General features: G+C 37.7%; 1 protein-coding gene across 4 annotated transcripts in view; it reads right to left on the reverse strand.

Annotated features, from left to right (window-relative positions):
• The window catches only part of LOC114875900 (putative polypeptide N-acetylgalactosaminyltransferase 9), a 183,463-nt gene that overhangs the window by 126,377 nt on the left and 36,689 nt on the right, over nt 1-20,397 (reverse strand). For all 4 annotated transcript variants that reach the window (XM_029186731.2, XM_029186728.2, XM_029186730.2 and 1 more), the window contains one exon: nt 4,727-4,780. The gene's annotated coding sequence lies outside the window, so the exon portion shown is untranslated. The remainder of the gene's footprint in view (nt 1-4,726; nt 4,781-20,397) is intronic.

The following is a 20,397-nucleotide window of genomic DNA, read 5'->3' on the forward strand; positions in this document are numbered from 1 at the left end:
ATCGTATCGATATTTATAGTTAACGTTATCGATAACAACGCGTTAAATATTATTTCATTTGCCTGCTACAAGGTGTTTATTTAATCACCATCCAAGATTTCCACTTTCTCCTCTGTTCACTGTTGAACTTTACACAATTACCCGGATACTTCTCTGCCGTGTTTCTATCTTTATCTTTGCTACTCGTCATCGGCTCGCTTTCATTTCAAGAAAATACCGAAGGACGTTTCGACATCGTCATGCAGTCATGGAATTCTTCTGACCATAACGCGGTGTTAATTAAGAGCTTTGAAAAGATCGAGTGGGATGTGCATTTTACAATGGTTTTTGAAACGAAGATACGAAGGTTTAAAAGTAATAATTGAAATATCAAAGAGACCAGTAAAAAATATTTTAACATCATCCACGACAAAATATCGAATACATTTGGGACATTCTCTGGAATCCGACAAAAAGAGCGGTAGTCGAACAAATCTGCACGAATCCCTTTACCGCGTTTCACGTTCACCACGCCAGAGAATGGAACCGTGAAAATTGTTTAAATAAATGATCGCGACTGGCCACGGCAAATCGGACATGTTCAATTGTCATAGGAATATTCGACAGGACGTATCGGCACGAGCGTCAACCCTTCCGTACTCACCCCCGAAACAGCGAATATCGCGTGTCGATACGCGTACTATAAAAATATCATCGTATCGAGGATGGAAAAGAGCATGGTTGTCAACGAGTAAAATAAGGAATAACAACGTGATCTTACAAGATTTATGGGTAGCCAACACATTTGGATGGATAGTCTTGCCTAGTCTAACTTTACGATCGAGTAACAAGGCCTCTTAAATCACTGTCATAATTGAGAGGGTTGGAAGAACAATGGAAGACAAATGAATGAGAATAAATGTACACTTATGGAACAAAAGAAATTGTACAGCGTTGCATTTCCTTGTTTATAAATCAACAAGATACGAATTCTATGGGTACACTTTTTATTTTTAAGTTCAATAACTGTTCCTAGTATGTGAAAAATGTTGAAGGAATAGCTCGTTCGTCTCTTCACCCTCTGAAAGCATGAAGTGATAGAAAAATGTAGGAAAATATATCTTTCTCGATCAGAATTGCTCGACACGTGCGAGACAACGAAATAAGCTCCATTTTGAGTGGAAGAATTACGACCTTTCAGTATTCTACGACAAATGCAACGATCATAGTTCCTTGTGACAAGCAAATTCGCTAGATATCCAGAGAACCAGCAGCCGTGCTTCATTTTTCTCTTTCTCGCCTTATGAAAGGCTTTCGCCACGCGCTGTCATAGAAGCGCCGATCGAACAAGCCCCGGGCTCTTACATCACTTTTATACCCGGCATATTTCATACTGGCCAAACGTTCCGACGAATGATGCATTATTTAGAACGCAATTCGGGGGAGAGCCAGGCCGGGACCGGTGAAACAAATGCCCGCGAAATGGGCCAAGAGCATCCGGCAGAATGTCGTTCCTCTTCCGACCGATCGATCGACCTACAAACTTAATTTCACTTGAAATTTTTCTGACTCCGCTGACACGTAAATTCTTCCGGCAACCGTGTCAATTTTCATTTCATCTCGTTTCTTCTGGTACATCGAAGATTTTTTAATTGGTTTTTAGTCGACGATTATAAAGATATATCCGTTATTTATTTTAGTAATATTCAACGTTTAAAGGAAGTTAATTAAAACCGTAAAATTTCATTCGAGCTGTGACAAAAAGAAAATGATACGCTAATTATGGAAAAATATTTGGTGTTCATTAGCGCAAAGCTTTGCAATGACCTGCGATAAAATAAAACACACCATACAACAATTAGTGAATGGAACTTTTTTCATATATTTAATCTTTCCCTTTTTGTAATTAAAAACCCAGAGCAATATTACAAATTTCATTTTTCATTCTACTTTTGGGAACAATAGTTTTTTATAACTTTTTTAAGCAAAAATGTATAGAACCACCCTGTAAAAAACGGGAAAACTTGAAAAGAAAAAATATTCTATCATTATAATTATTTCGTGCGAATAAAAATTTGTTGGAAAAATGATACGCGTTTTATATCATTAAATTATTTAATATGGAATGATCTAACAAAAGGAGAACTGTTGAAATTTTCCAAATGGAATATCATGAAAATCATATTTCCTCGACAAAAGAAGTTACTTTTTCCATATCCATCTGACAAAAGATGGATCATTCCTGTTGAAAAATTCACCTGTCCCCGAGTGATCTCAATGAATAAGATGTCACGTGTAATGAACGACTCTGGGTTAAAAAAAAAACCCAAGAACGGAAGGGTGATAAAAGGTACGGGGCTCATCAGTCATGTAGTATCGCGTTTATGACTATCGAGGGCACACCCATCTTCTTTTTTTAACGTTGATAATATTTCAATGACGAGTTAGAAAAACCGTATGTCTGGCTGATTGCAGAGAACCTTTACAAAATGATGATCCGGATATTTGGAAACGAATTGCTTGAAAGATTAATCGGTGCAGAATATTGCACTTTAGAAATCACGATCGAAGATCATGAATAACTTTTCTCTATTTTTTAAATGGAATTTTTGTTTATTGAAATTTTAGATTTTTGCTCGTTTGCAAAATTTTATCAATTATCTCAAAATTAAAAATTAAAAATATTGGATAGTGATTTTTTTCTAAATAAATTTACAACTTACACAAGAAGTCATGATCGAAGATCTTGAATAACTTTTCTCTATTTTTCAAATGAAATTTTTATTTATTGAAATTTTAGATTTTTGCTTCTTTGCAAAATTGTATTAATTATCTCAAAATTAAAAATTACAAATATTGGACAGTGTTTTTTTTTTCTAAATAAATTTACAATCACCTTTTAAACCAAAATGATACCATTTGAAAGGAACAAAAATTCCATCGAACTTTATGCAGCGAGTGCACGCAATCAGGAAAAGATAACGATGTTTAATCGTCCTCCCTTCACGAATACAAATCGTCAATTTCTTCCACGAGCGGCTCGATGTGTCTTCTATAACGACAAGTAATGTTCGCGATCGATCATACCTGGCCAGGGTTTTACAGCCCCTTTTAACCGCCCACATTCTATGGTAGACGATACGGGGAGAACTCTAATGAACTCGACGACTGGTGGGGCTCTATCACTCTTATCCGCCCGTTTCTCGTGGAACTCGCAACAAAAATTCGCGCCATCATGCAGATTTATGCTCACAAAATGAAACCTGTTTCCGGAACCGACTGCAAGAACGTTATTAAATGGGCCGTCGATTTTTAACGCAAACTTATCACAACTTTTCTCCTAATTTTTCAAACCCGTAGAGACATTTTCACGGTATCCTACCGATCGTGAAATATGCAATTTTGAATATCTCTTTTTATCCATCGAATTTTGATGAATTCAAACTTGAATCGTCTATTTTATTTTTTCAAAGAAAATGAAGGAATTCTATAGATATCATTAATATTCATATCCAACGTATGAAGTATCCGTAGTGCCCTTTTTGCTGTATACTCTGTGCGTCATTTTTTTTTATAAAGGGATGAATGGTATTTACAGGATCCTCGATCAACGTTGGACGCAAAAAGAGAAGAGCATGTGATTTCGATGCCTCGCGTTTGATGGACGAGAAACTGTGAGCTCAGGATTTACGGGCGATTTTTATGTAAATTGAACCGAATTACCATAACAATACCGGTTCACAGGTTGGTCTTCTACGAGGCACCAGCAATGTTCAAAATAACATGGTTCAAAGTTGCTTCTAACACGGTTCTCTATCATTTTTAGATAATGCGACTCCACGACACGTTTATTTTACAGTTATTACACATAAAAATTCTTTAGAGAAAAAAGGGTTGAATTTTCCGATTGATTAAAAATTTTGTCTACGATTATAACACAATGGAGAAGGGTTAAATTTTTTAAATTGTCAGTACCTCGTAGCCTGTTTTTACTGCGAGATCTCTTGATTTCACGCTTACAGTAATTTTTCCAGGAACGTTATTTAGTAGAAAGCACTTATTCTAGGGTGCAGTAAACCAGCTATTATAACTCTCGGGAGACGAGCTCACCCCCGCTTTCATAAATCGAGCAACGGGATCTCTATTTCTTGGACAAAGGAACAATGAATGTTACTCCGGAGGAAGAGCAGAATGGTCACTGGAGGGGACTTGATAATGAACCCAAGAAGATACGAAGGTATCGTGGAATAAATCCTGTAGCTTGGAATAAATGATAAAGGAGAAATGGAAGGGGTACCAAAGGGGGGATGAAACGATGCTGAAGAACACAGGCTCGTGTTATCGGGGTCGTTTTGCACGAGCAACTATCACAGCGAAATATAATACTTCACCCTGTTCTCTTGACCCTGGCAATACAAGAGCGCTTAACGAACTGAAAACCGTCTCGAAAATCCTTCACGGAACGGTCCATTTGCATCCGACCCTTTTCTCTGAGGAAAGCCAAGGGTGACGGTTCCAAGAGTGGGTGATTATCGCTATCTTGCCAAGGTGAGAATTACAAATTTGGGTAATTCCAAGATATTTTGATGATGATTCTATTCGTGCTTTTCATTTGATTTCTGATACCGTGCGAAAAGCGAAGAGTAAAACTAAATCACTGAAGATGCTCTAATTTAAATATCGCAAAATAGTACTTCTTAAGACTAATTAGAATAATTAATTTTTGTAATATATTTCGTGTACTCACTACTTTGCAGCTGGAGAGGAACTTTCTTCGACGAGGCTTTTCATTGCTTTAATTCTGAAACAAAAAGAAAAGAATAATTTATTAGTATGGTGAATTCGCTTCAGAATTTCATTGAAATTATTGGCCAGTATTGTCTACGGTGAAATAAGTTTCTTTCCGTGTAGAATGGCTGGTGTTACGTTAAAAATTCAATGGCGGTGAAAAGCAGACGGTAAAGGGTCGAAACAGAAATGGAACTTGGAATTCGGTTGCAACGAAGAAAAAGCACCCCTGACCTTCGAGCACTCTAGGGACGATCGTTCCTTCCCCCTTTTTATTCTTGAGAATTCCACGCCTTTCCCTCTCGACAAAAACTTTCATTCGTCTCTCATACTCTCAACCTTTTTTCTCTTTAGAACTGACAAAGAAATGTATTATACTGACCCCCGGAAATACCGTCGGAAGTACCAGCCATTCTGAAGGGGCTGGTCTTCGTTTTCAGACGTATCTGATAATTATTTAATTTTTTAAATATTTCTACATTATCATTAATGCAAGGTGGCAAAGTGAAAGCACAGGGTTGAAAATTAATTAATCGTATCCCTTTCATAATTGCTGCCTTAATGTGTCTTTTAGTATCCATTTTCATTATGGCACTCAACGTGTTAATAGCACTCAGAATCTCCTCTCGCTACCTATTTTAATATTATTTGATAAAATTACATTTTTATCGATAATCCCATTCTTTTTTATTAATTGAAAATTTTATTTTAAAAATGGCAAGAGTATTGCTTTCCTCTAAAAAAATATATATAACCGAGCAGTAGAACGAGCCGATATCATCGAACAATATGTCACGATGAAAACTCAATTAAAAAACTGTAATTGAGAGCGGAGATAGACAAAAATATTTTTCAAGGCGTATACGGAGAGCAAACATCGTTCTCCGGGCCTGGAAATAACGAGAATCGATGATTATCGACAGCTGTCGACGATATCTAGATTCTAGAAGGCTTGGGGAGAGATCGTCGATCGTATATTACAGCAAAAGATATCGAGAGGTTTATAAAGTGACCCACTTTTATTTACACAATTTTACTCTCTTTTTCCTGAAAGAAAAATAAAAATTCTTACGATAAAGAAGATTACAGGCAATAAAACTTTCGTAACATTTTAAAAGCCTGAAGTAAGGAAACTTTTAAAAATTTATGGCAGAATGTAGTTTTAATACGTGGCTAAAACTATGAATTTCAAGATAACAAAATTAAATCTTGAATCATGGTCTTTTATACTTTAATATTTTTTTAACTCTTAAAAAACAAGCTTAAATTACAAAGTGGATTTTTTAATAAAAAATAAATTCAAATGCAGTGGTGATAAAAAGTGAATATATTATTTCATCAAGATATGAAATAAACAATCTAAAAGATTAAACAAAACCTGTCTGTAAATCATCAAATGTAATCACAACATAATATCCAACATATTCATCGTGTTTTCCAGCTTTATTCACAGATTCTCTTTTTATTTCGAAACGGATAAGAATAATTTATGTGCAGAAACGAGGGAAACTCGTGTTTCACAGCCATCTGACAAATTTCACTGAGCCCTGTGAAATACGTTTTGATGTCCGGATCATTTCTGATCGCGAATGGGCGGCGCAATTCGTAATTTTTCGCAATAAATCCTGGTCCATCTAGCTGCCGTGTTTCACCACCTACGAATAATTGATTATTCGCTCGTGTTAGCGTAAAATGTTTCCGTGACAGTATAAAACTTTCACAGATCGATTTTCACTGTCGACGTGTATATTTGCTATGCAAACGCGTTCGAACATATCGTTTCGATCATTGTAAATGGAAAATGATTTTTTGAAAAATTATTATGCAAAATTGAAATTTTCAGATAATAGATATTTATAAACATTCATAATAAATATATACTGTAAATAAGAAATGTCACAAGTTAATGAGGAAAGCAGATGTAATTAATTATTCTAGTATTGATAAAACATATTGTTATTTCAGCAGCTAATTACCTAGCAGTAATTAAGATCTTTGTGCCGAATAAATTAGATTCTGTATCGGGAATCAGTTAGGGTTATTACAGGTTAATAAAGGAAGTAAAAGTAATTAATTATTTTACAATTGATGAAACGCATCATTACACAAGATTTTAATTAACCTGAAAATAAATTACTTTCTATAGGGTGAAAGCTGTGAAAGACAGCTGTTAGAAATAGAACCCCATTTTATTACTCAATAAATCTGATTGCAGTGCGAAGAAACATTCACCTATCATTAGAAAGAAATCAACTGCTGGTGAGTTATTACTTTGGCGAACAATTTTTTTGCAGTATGATTTAGTAATTTCTTATAAAATAAAAATTGTTTGTAAAATACCCTTGAACTGATAACACTTTCATAAACGAGCGAAATAAACCACTTACTAAAATCACCTTACATCCTCGACATAAGTAGTCTCTTTTGAAATTTAATTTCAACTTTCTCCATCGTTTCGTGATTACAACTGAACAAGATCTCTGCAATTTCTGAGATTTCAGCAATATTACGCAAAAGCTGCAATTGCGAATAACGCAATCAAATCTGTTCTCCTCCTCGAATCATTACGCGATTCAATTAAAGAATAAAAATACGCTTCATAAAACCACTTATCATATTTTAGTCAGTAGAGGAAGTGGTAAGATGTTGTAACGAGTTCAGATAAAAATTAATTGCTCCCCTGACCTTACGCAACCGGAGCAATAATTAAACGTTGCAATTTTTATCGTATTTACATTCGCACTTGAAATGTTATCGACGACACGCAACCGAGCTACCGGTTTGCTGACGTCGATCAACCAAACTGTTCTCGTCGAATATCATTTTTAATTGTAGCCCGCCTCCGTCGGTGTGCAATCACGAATTCCGAGGCGTGTGTAGCACGGTAATGGCCACGGACAAATGGCTCCATTGCAGCTGCAATTAACGTTACGTTACAATTAATATCGAGTCAACGAAGCGCTTTTCCGCGAAATCGCGTTTAATCGGGCTGCAATGACTGAAATGTGCGAACACTGGACAGAGTGGATCACTCGTCTGTGTGATTAGCGTTGTGCAATTTATTGGCACTCTTTTTATTCCATCCTGTCACAAATTTGTTTACAGTTAATTATAAAATAAAATCTATATAAAATTCATCACAAATAACCCGAAATTTTTCAAATTCTTGTACCCAAAAACTCAATTAACCAGAGTGTCCAAAAATACCGTTCTCGCTTTATTTCCTCGCTGGCGGAGATGCTTTTTCTCTCCCTCTGAATTTTTCACACCTCGCATCAGGTTTTCTATGAACCCTTCGGTTACGTGAGTTTTCCAGCGACGGTCCACGCGACTGTCTCACGCTTTCTATTACATTTCACCAGGAATTCTCTTAGCAACACGCGTCGACACCTTCGTCTCGCGGCTACACAATTTTTCCCCAACGTTTTACCCTGAAATTTTCTCTGTTAGCCCTTGGTAGCTCGCCGCGAAACTCGGCTGTGTTACCACCAGCCGTAGCCAACACGCTTCACAAGCTACATGTAAATAAGCTGGCCGAGCGTGTACGCGTGTAACACGTTGCGCCGACGATTATTAAAGCAGCTATTATACGCGCGCGTGACATTATATGTAGCGTTGTGTGGAAAGGGGTCGGAAAGACAGCGGGAAAGAAGGGAAGAGAGAGAAAATGTAAAGCTGGTCGCGGTAAAGTGTCGAGAAGTGTAAATCAATACCAGCATGGTCCTCGCAAAGTTTTCTATGCTTCGTGAAATTCTTTGAAAAATACGAAACAAATATTTTCTTCTAAAACTTCATTCAGATGTCTTTTTAATGTTTCCATCAAAGGATAAAGAAAAAGTACAGTATTTGCTGTGCTAATGAATAATAAAAATATTTTAATAGAGAGAAAATATTCAGTTTTCCACCGTGCAATCAGGACTAACAGGATTCTCAATTTTCACCGTAACCCGACAAATGATGGTGCGACTCGAAAATCAATTAGCTCCTACCTGCCAGCACATCGAATAAATTTAATCACCGTTCACGGTATCCGGAACCCTATTCGCTGATAACGGTAGCATCGTAAAATCAACTCCATCATGGTTATAATGAAATCCCGTCGTAAACGAACATCGATAGCACCGACCAAACAATTATCGCACATTTTTATCCGCAAAGCCGAGAGTTGCGAATTTTACGCGGATGCACGTCTGCATGCGGGCTTCGCAACTAGCGATAACGAAAATCTCGAATTTCACTGGTTGATGTTTTGCAGATGAAAATTTGGATCCGTGGTATTTTTCACGAAAAGAATTTAAATTTATTAGAAGAATTAAATAAGTACACCAGCACCCACAGCTTCCCATCTATATATAACTCATTTATCTTTTAATTAAACCAATCTAAGAACTTCCTCGAGAAACCGCTCGCGTCATGATATCGATGATGGAAACTAACGGTTACAAATTAGATAAGAAATCTGCGTGAACAGGCAAATTAGAAGAATGAAGCAGGCAAGCGTGATACGCGTAACGCGGATAATGCATGCGTATCAGTAATAAGGAGAGCTCCGGCAATTAGTGGTGAATAATTAAAGGGTCGTTAGTCTCGACGACCGGTAAAATAACTCGACTCTCGCGAGCAAGAGAACTGCGCCGCGGTGGGGAGAGAAACGGAAATGAAGTGCAGAATCTTCAAAGGCCGGACGAGGCTGGCAGTGAATTACAGAAACTATCGATCGTTTCGCAAGTTAACGTCTTAATTCTTGTCACCGTTTCTGCGTGGAATGCAATAATCGTACGTTAAACGCGACACAATTCGCCCGTATAATTAATGCCACATGAGGGGCGTATGTCGCGTTACGATGCATTCGCAATGCCGTTCAACCGTGTAATTACCGAGTTTGTCTTTCCGTGAGACAATGTCGGCTAATGGGGAAAAATATATACACCCTCGTCCATTTATGAAATTTAAAATAAATATCGAATTCTTGAAAAACTTGTTAAATATTTGGATAAGTTTCCGAATGGCCCCCTCAAATTTGAGAACTCAGGTTCGGTATATAACTTAAATTGATTACAAGAAACTAATTAAAGTTGGTTTTAGAGCTGGATGTCTTACCATTTTTGAGATATCGTGGTAAGAAATTTTTGTACAATTTTGGGACTACGTATGCGCTATTTAATATCTAACCCAACCCAACCAAACCTTACCATAATATTTCGAAAACGGTAAGACATCCAGCTCTGAAACCAATTTTAATCGGTTTCTTGAGAACCTGAATTTTCAATTTTGAGGGGGGCCATTCGGAAAAACAGCCAAATATTTTTCTAATATACCTGTTTTACCTAATGAAATTTTTAATAGCTTCAGCATTTCAACGCGTTAACTGCCTAGTCTGTCGTATTTCCATTCTCCATAAAAGGCAGCGAAGTTCCTTCGAGTCATTTAATATTAAAAGCCGGGTCCCGTTAAATATCGCGACAACGGGCACAAAGGTATGCAAATGTTTGCGAAAACAACACGAACCGATACGCGAAAAGTGTGAACACGAAGCTCACTTTTATTCTCGCAAATTATTTTATCCTGGTAGCAGTCGACCGGCTCGAGCTTACGTATTTTTTTTCCTTTTTCTTTTTTTCAGCTCGAACCTAACGAAAATAAAAGGAATTCGTGCAGTCGTTACCAACGGACGAACGTATGAAAAATGCATGTAGCCGGAAGGATCGTTATGCTAATTTCTTCGACGGTGCAGCACTTTCGTGTACAAACCCGACGTGTCGATTCTCCACACGTGTGTGCACACACGAGGGTAGAGCAATATATGACAGTGATCGTAATTAAAGCTGTCCGTCAGATTTCCACGATCCACTTTCATCGTGTGTCATTTCATCGATGTCATGTCACGGAGGAAAGGTTCGTTAAGTCGTTCCAAGGGTGGCTCCTAATCGTACCTCCGTGGAAATTGCGTGGAGGATGAAATTTAATGACTCGGTGAAAATTCGAGTCGAATTTTGACGAATAACCGCGAACAAAACGATAAAAATCGAATTCAGATATTTATAATTGAAGCAATAAAATTAATAATAGGAGAAAAATCACCTAGTCTATAATTTATCAATGAATTTCCATTCATCTTTTAATTTCTAAATCGCTATATTAACTCTTTTCTTCTTTCAGAATGAAGTAATCATTAAGTAAAGGATATTACGTTAATGTTTGCTTGCGTTATGCAAAAGACTTCTAACGAGCTGTTACGATATTTAACTAATTGTAAGTTATAAATAGAAAACGAGAACCTGTTCGTTAAGAGGAGCACTAATGCGTTCAGTTAATATACATGAAACGAAATTACAAGCACGCAAAGAACGAAACAGAAGAATGAACTTGAAATTTAATTAAGCAGTCGTTAACGATCTTTCACTTAAGCCATTAATAATTTGATACTCGTTGAACGTGGTAAAAGAGCACTTGTTAGATTTGAAATTTCAGACGTATAAATTCGAGTCACAGTTAATATTCACAGGTCTCGAAGAGAATCCCTTGCAATCGTTATACCACAATTACCATCCCGTGAAACCTGAACGACGATAAAGCTGGTGAAATGGTTCTGTCATAAAACGGGAATGATATCCAGCCAGGAAACGGAGAAACGAATTCCTATTGACCATCGGGAACATCCTCAAATTAGCAAACAGCGCGTGAACAAACGCGTTCTTACAACTCGGAAATCCATCTGACCGGACACGGAAATTGGGTCAAAGCGGAAGACAAATGTGACCACGTAGGTCAAGAGGAGAAAGTTACAATCGGCTTATCATGCTCTAAGTGAATGACCCGGTCGGAGAATCCACGAAAACCGGATAACCGAAGCTCGGACCATCCCTAATAATGGTTCCCTTTGAAAACCCTCGAAACTCTATCCGAGCGAATAGGTGAAAATTTTACGACAGTTTCATGTTGGAAAGTTGTTCTCCGAATTCTATAACTGTCATTGATATTTTTATTTACTATTGTAGAATTTTAGAAAATTCTATGTTTGAAATTTAAAATTGTAAACTTTCAAAACTTGAATTAATATTAAATGGATTTTTCTTATCTCTCAAAATTCATTATAGTTTGTTGTTCCTTCCTCTTCCATAGCTCTATTCCGCTCGACTGGTTGACCGATGATATCTGCTGAATAGTATTACCACTTTGTTGGCGAACATCGATTCTTCTTCGTGCTTACAAGAGCGACCAGCCTTCGTCTTTCCCATTCCCTTTTCTTCACACAGAACTTTTCACATCCTCCCGCATATTTTCCGTGCTTCTTTACTGAGCACACGGAAGGCAACGTCGTTTTCTTGCCAGGTAATCCATCCTGATTCTCTATATTGCCCTCGGATCCGCAAACTTTGGTCTTTCATTACTGTCATCCGTGGAAAGTCTTCGCTTGTATTCATACGTGGTATTTTTAGATTATTCGACATATTTTTGGATTAAAAATATCCATAGTAGAATTGACATCGTGAGAAATATGAATGAAAAACGAATTACAAGGACTTACTAATTTCTTTCAAAGCTTAAATTAATATCAACCTATCAATCATGCGTTTGATAAGAGTCAAAGTATAACTGTAGTTTCGACGAGCATATTTTAACTTAAAACCTGTAATTGACCCGGTTCCGTTAATTATATTACGTTCTTGTACCTTCGAAGCTAAAATTTGATTCCTCGATATTAATCATGTATTAATTCTGAAATCTCTAATTGACCACCAATTAGATTAAATAAAAATATATATATTCAATTTAGAAAAATAGTAAATTCTAACAAGATGTTAAAGATCTAAAATCCCACTTTTATAAAATATTTCATATTTTTCTCATTCTATCAATCATATGTGCAACGAGTGATCTACAGATAGAAAGAAAAATTATCCAATTAAAAAAGGAATAGAATTTCAAAAATTTCCGATCAAGTTAACGAGCGTTCTATAACGTTAACAATGTTTGATCTCGTTACAGATAATTCGCTCGTTATCGGTATCGAGTATTGTGTGCTCACTCATCACGGATCGCTCTATTTCCAGAAATTCGAATATTAATGTGGACAAACGGACAGAAGATATACGGCGAGCGAGCGCGAATTCAACTCCCCTTCTAATTCGAAAGCTTAATCCAATCTGCATGCAATTGTCAACGAGGTCGTACCACCGTTGGGCTGCTTGATTTTAATTAAACCGAATGCAGATTAAATCTAGGCTATAAACGTGCCCCGACGTTGAGACAGATTAGAAGCTCGCCTTGTCCGCATAAATTAATAACGACTCCTCGATGGCTGTTCATCTGAAGCTGAATCGCCCGATTAGCCTTCAAAGGAACCCCTTGGAATCGCTGAAACTTTAAATTCCCTTTGACCTCGGCAAATATTATTTTCATACCCCCCATCGCTAATTTCTTTGAACAAACTTCAACACGATCGCTCGAAATTCATTTAAACAACCAGATCCATGCTCAAAGCAAATAATTCTTTAGTCCTTAATTTAATTGAAAATTAATAAAAACCACGTCTGCTTCAGACATAATCATTCCAGCAGGTAATTCAGTAGCCAATTTCGTAATAATCAGAGTTGAATCATCCGTGGAATGGAGAGTACATTTGCATCAATTGTTTGAAAGGTAAGGGCAACGGCAGAGAGCAGCAGAAACTTCAAATATAACCGGTAGTTTGAGAAGTTTCAAGTCCCGCGAGAGGCGGGCTAATTAAGAAGGATCCCTGGTAATTAATTCGTATGCCGGACGTTTGTTTCTGCTTCAAGAATCTCGCTAATATTCAGCGCGGCAATCACGGATTAAGCAGCCTCCCTCAGCCGGCGAAACGATTCGAGTTCCAGAGAGATATTTCGACCGTGTGGCATCCGGTTCTGGCCCGTTAATGGGACCAGGGAACAATCAGGCTACCTCTAAAGACCGGCTCAAAACTGGACACGTTCCAGTGCACGAGCGGTGTACTTCGTAAACCGGTGGATCGTCTTCGACGAAACGTGACCCTATTATGAGAGTCAAGTCGTCAACGGTGCATTAAACGATCGTGAAAATGTTATCGAAATCGCTAATTTTCTGTCTAATCAAATCTCTCTAAACGACGATGAAAAATTTCAAAATTGTACAAATATCAAAGTTAGAAATAAATAAATAAATTACACACAGTTCGTGTTAATAAGAAATGTACACTTTTTTATCTGACAGGTTTTATCAGCTTTCAATTTTTTCATGAATTCTGTACTCAGAAATGTAGATGAAACACTTGCACCCTCCATCGAACCGATTGCATACGAATCGATGTTAGCTACAACCTTTTTATCAAGCTTTTTACACCTTTCTCTGACATGCTACCTGAAATTTACTACCACCAGAACACGCAGTTTTTTAATTTGCATTTATAACACATTGCGATATCATCGATGATGAATATGTATCGGTTAAATAAGCATAACGATTCCGTCCCTTTTAATTAACTAATCCATCATTGCGCTTCTCGTTAAGAACTGAACGATTGCATGCGTTACTTTCTATTAGGCATCGTTAACACGTACGTTTTTTAACGCATTCAGAAATATGAAATAATTCTAAGCGATTCATGATTGATAATGATTATAAAATTTGTGAATCAATGGAGCTTTTTACGAGCTCGTCTAATCGATCAAAATAAGCCTCTCATCGAAGCATTGCAGAGACGATAATTTTCCTGGAGGAATCTTGCACCCTTGTCGTTTCAACGAAGCCGTCCTCTAATTGCTGGAACTATAAGGAGCTAATAGTATTAGCACGCCAGAGCCTCTTGGTCCTGGAAACAATTAACCTGAAAGGCACGTCGAGTCTTTTAGCGAGATGAGTGGATTACCTTGTTAGTCCAGCAGCCGTGTTATACCTACGCGATACACCTTCCTCTCTGAATGGTGTTTCTATACACAAACCACTGATAAACAATCTTCTCTGGCTTTGATTTAGAAGAAAATACGAGGACTTAAAAAACTACATATAATAACAATTGCGGTTCTTTTTTTATCAAAAGTATAATAATAGAATTCTTGTGTAGGTGTTTAGAGGAGGGGAAGGTGGCGAGTCTCCTCGGACGCCCTTAGTTCAGGTCAACGACCGCCAGGTGGCAAAGGGATTGAGTCTGTTCTCGCTAACGGTCCCCTGGCACGAGTTCCAAAAAGTGGGATTATAGGCATCTGGGGCAGGGATCGTCTGTCGTCAGCCCCATTGATCCCGAGACGGAAACGGCTTTTCCACTCCCTACACTTGGTAATAGATTCGTAATAGGTTCCCAATAGTAGAGTTTGCAAATGCAATTTTATTTTAAAAAGAAACGGAAGATTTCTTGGATCGCTCTGTCGAATTGAAGAGTAATCAACGTGTCTAAACTAACTTGAGAAGACGTCGCGTCGTCTGTAACCAACTCTATTTCAAGCCGACAGAAGAGCGAAGTCGTGCCAATATTTGCCACCGACTGAAATGACATATCGTTGTTGTCGGAACGACCCATTAAACATTGTAGTCCTAACTTTCACGCTCTCGCTGCATTGTTACGCAAATAACGCATGTCCGTATCATAGAAATCATCGTTCGAATGGCTTGTCCGTTTATTTCAGCTCGCCAAATGGGATATCGGCCATGGTGTACACGGTCAATATGCTGTTAACCATAACGGGACGAACAATCGAGGTAATCGTACGAACCTCTTTGCGCGAAATATACGAGCCTTTTGCATCCTGTTTCACAATTTCGCTCGACATGATTCAATGACCTGCCATCATTTATCGCATTGAATTGAATTTTTAATTAAATGATTCAAGGATCGGTAAAAATATTTAAAATACGTAGCTCCACGAGCATGAAACTAAATATTTTTCTTACGAATCTGTATTTAAATAAAAAAGAGAGATTGAATTGCATATTACAACGTGTCACTGTGTTTTAATCACTTGATAAATAAGTTTCAACATTTGCTACCGTGTTAATGCACCAATTTTAGCTTACCAGATTCAAACTAATGCATCGTTGAAAGCATTTCGATGGAAATAATTGATGCCACTGTTCATTATATTGAATTTATTTGACAGAAAAAGATCGTCGATACGTAACTTGACAATTTTCAAGCGAATCTTTATTTATTTCAAAAGTTGCAGTAAGAAATCAATAATTTGATGTAGTTAAAATAACAATATTTATTATTTTTGCATCTTGATATCGCGATACCAAAGTAGGATTTTCCAAGAAAAAAATAATTTTAGTAAAGCTGGATTATACGATGTATAATTTAAAGAAGTATCGACTGAACGTTTCAATTTCACAAGTGCCTTTCGAACAGGGATTTGACATCACCTTTATCCATGCAACTGATGCATGGTTGCATACAGCCACCCCGATACAGGATTAATTTCATTTAACCCCCTGCTTCACTTTACGCTCTGCCAATTTGATTGTCCTTCCGGTCGCTGGCACTCAAGCACCATGCATCCACGATACTAATACAACGGCATTACAAAGCCATTGACAACAATGATTGTTCGGTTTTCCACTTATCGTGTTGCAAATATCATTTACCATCGCAGAGTGGAAATTACCAGACAAGAAACCATTACTCTTCTCTTTCAAAAGTTAAATGAATTGTAATCAAAGAGAAAAAAAATTAATAAAGATTTACAGTATATCAATTTCTTTGTACATATTTGATTAGATCTCTTTCGGAATGAACATCATACATGAATATCGTGGCTTGAAACGAGCCGAGCAATGTATCACGATCTTGATTAAAAAGAAAAATGAAGCTCCAGATGAAGATAACCTAATCGACGCTTCAATTGCAAGCATATCAATTTGATTGGCCGTATAACGACTCTATCTACGTAACGAGAACAGCTTGTGTGCCATTATTCGTTCCTGGCATTATCGATTCATTTCCTCGTGAACGCGTAATTCGACGACCTTTGTTGCGGCTCGGTGAAAATCTATCGGCTAACAAAGCAACCCTTTTCAAAATTCACAGTAGAATGTAACGATTCATCTCGTTATCGATGCTTTATGCAATTTAACCATATATCAAATTCAATAAAGAATATTCAATCTTTCTATATTTTCAATCATGAAATGTCCGTTTGACCTCGTCAAGAAAAAAAATTAATTTTTCAAAATCATTTTTCAACTCATAAATATGCAAAGAATTTTTTATACCTTTCTAAATCTTGTATTCAGATTTTGTAATTGAAAATCAAAGAATTTTTCTCATTAACGAAGGCAAGAGAAGTTTTACGACAAATTGAAACTTTGTTAACTGATTCATCGCCCTCGGAAGAAACGATGACAGAAAATTAATTAGAAGTTCGCCGCGACAGGGAAAATAAACTGCTGATATAACGTCTGTGCGATTGCGAAAGGAAAAATTCTTAACTCACGATTTTACGAGACTACGTAGCGTATGTGTGGCTTACAGCTATGAAAAAGTAAAATAGCAAGGATAAGACATCGTCCTGACGCAGAGGGATGCGAAGGAAAAAGGGCAAGGGTTCGTCCATGCTCTGGAAACGTGTTGAAATATGGTTTTAGTAGAGCAGTTTATATTCTAGGGGTACGGCGAGTATTTTGTACTGTTTATGAGAAAATTAGAAATCATCCATTTTTGGGAAGTAATGGCTTTAAAAAAATGTGAAGAAGTGACTATTTCAACAGAGAAATTTCAATATATTTTAATTGAAAATCGCCTAAATTCTATTATAGAGAAAATTACCAAAAATTCTATAGAAAATAATGCTAAGATATAAATCTGGTGATCAATTTGTCTGAATGTATCTTCAACAATTCTAGTCGCAGAGCTTATTTAACAAACCTTCATTCCTGATCCAAAATTACCTGCTAAAAATACTTTCTGAAGCGGATCCAAAAGATGAATTAAGATCACTGTAGAACTGGTCTGTCTTGAACACAAACTCTCCAAGTTTTCCCACAAAACAGTGGAACATTCTGCAGCTATAGACTAACAATGCTATTTAAACAACGTAATTAGAACTAAAGCAACAAACGGGAGGATATTAAATTAACTCGGAAAATCTGAACTACCTTGTTAATGAGAAGTAAACGAGTGAAACGTAGCTGTTGGGATTGAATTTGTTCGTGCATCAGTTACGATTTTTCTCTTTCAATGGTGGCCACGTCGAAATGGAAAAATAAGCGTAACAAATGAACAGAGACGCGGCGAGGAGGGGAAATAACAAAAACCCGAGACGAGATACGGAACAAGACGAATGAAACTCTGGCTACGTTAGAATATCCCGGAAATGAATGGTACGAGTGATGAATATGAAGTGCGAACCAGCCTGGTGTTTTAAGCCGGAACATCCGCTGAAAAACTTGCTATACACGGTAGGAAAAAATTTCGCTAAATGATGAGAAGCTTAGAAAAAATCATTTCTGTCTGTGGACCAACATGTTAGGATCAATGGTGACCTACGAAACAAATATTACCAGGTGGTCCTTTCTAATTAAACACTAAACTCATTAAGACACTAAACTTTGCCACTTAAAGCAAGAAGGATATTTGCTCCAAAATGTAACATAGTTTAAACACGTGAGTCATTCCTCGTTCCCCGTGATGGACATTTCCCTTAAACGATCTTCAAATAATGGACCATCCTTCTCGAAAAGAAATTTCTCTCAAGAATTTGCATTTCAATTGTCACGAGCTTAACCATTCGCTTCGGAAGCCAAATATCTTTACCTACTCTGATCTCACGGATCAAAGTTTCATCATGATGTAGGTATCTTGCGTCGCGACGCTCACTTTATATTAACCGTGGGTACGGGTGAACGTATCGCGAGCGAGTTCAATTTGCACACGTATTCCTGTCATCCTTTCGCTCGGCGAAGTAATACGTAATTTGCTTGATAGTCCTGGCACGCATCCCTTGTCGGATACGAAACTCCGTTCCTCCTTGTATCGCGACGCGTTCGGCAAGGGAGTTCGAGCGAAACAAAGGGTGTTACACGATGGTACGCGTTATCCGTAAGACGTCGAGGGAACAGCTGCCGACGCGTACCTCGACTGGAAAATCATTGAACTCCGTGTTCCAATTAATTCGAGTCAAAGGGAAACTTCGTTAATGAATGATACTGAAAAAAATATCTTAAAGCAACGTCTCCTTAAATGAATCGAAATTTTGCATCTATGATTAACCACTGGTTATGCAAAATGGAACACGACCATTCTGATTCCCAGGAGAAGAGAAATTTGTAATTGAACCGGGAGTTACACAGCATATGGGCGCAGAAGCTATCGTTGCCAGGTTGCTTTGCAAGTGAAATCCGACTGACCATATCTACGGCCATTCGTCATGTTTTATCGCCTAACTTCCTACGTCAGAATTTTAAAATCACCTACCGTCGTTCCCTGACAAACCGTGTGCAATATTTCATCGTCGAGTGCGATCAACAAATTATCAGTTAAATTCTGGAATTTCTCAAATCACAGGTTTAAAAAAAAAATATTAAATAAAAATAAGGAGAAGCACCTTCTTGATTATATCAACCCTGTAGAATATACACACAGTCGGAACGCTGTATTATTCGCTATCTGCATTTGGGGAAGCAAACACAGACCGCCAAAGGTTAATTACTCGATTCCAATTAGTGCTAATAGTATTACGGATTGCGGCATCCCTTACGCGATAATGCTACCCGTAATAAGGTGAACCGATCGCAACCCCTTAATTAGTGGCGACGCACGTAACGGGTTAAGCGTATTGAGCGCATATCAAAACGCGTGTACCCGCTCATTGCCGGGGCTGGATTCGTCAAGCGGATACGAGCTTACCGCCTCTAATTGGTACATGTATCGTGTTAACATCTGTTCCACGGCTCGCCACCAGGAGCTACACGTTGCCGCGGACGTGGTCGAAGGTAGATTAACTAATTAGAATGGCGTACATCCGACGTGACCCAACGATTAAGATGGCACAGACGTCGGCTGGTGAACTTAAGCAGGATGTAATCGTCTTAGCTCCGTAACGACCATCGGGGACGAGCTTGCATTAATCTTCCAGCGTGTCTGGTGCTGCTTGATATGCGAGCATGGATCCTGCAGGACCCCGTGTCCGACCACCCCCGACCGGAGGTATCACCGCAAACTATGCATGGACAACGCGCGTCCTTCATCTCGCCCCGTTGCTGAGATTAACACGTTCTGGGGCCAGAATTGTGGTACAGACGCTCTTGGTTCTGGGTCGTTTCTTTTTATACAGTACCTGACCATCGAATTAGGACCACGTACGAAAATTTCACTTTTATGGCTATAATAGTATGTCATATGTGGAAAATTGTCTTAGGTTATTCAAATTATTGTGATCAAAATAAAATTATGTGGGCGATGAGCGATTAAGAGCCAGAGCCTACTCAGGTTAATTGACAGATAATTGGGAAAATAACGAAGATATAAAAAGCATATGATAAAGCTGTAAAAGCAAAGGGTGGAAATACGAGATATTAACATGTGTTAAAGTGTATTATAGCAGCTAATAAATTATATCATTACAATTTGAACAGGCCTTTTCATTTTTCCGAAAAATGTGAAGAATGCTGAAATACATCTGGTTGAAAGAGCTTGTCGGA

This window comes from Osmia bicornis, chromosome 14 (assembly GCF_907164935.1).
Source record: "Osmia bicornis bicornis chromosome 14, iOsmBic2.1, whole genome shotgun sequence".
Lineage (NCBI taxonomy): Eukaryota > Metazoa > Arthropoda > Insecta > Hymenoptera > Megachilidae > Osmia > Osmia bicornis.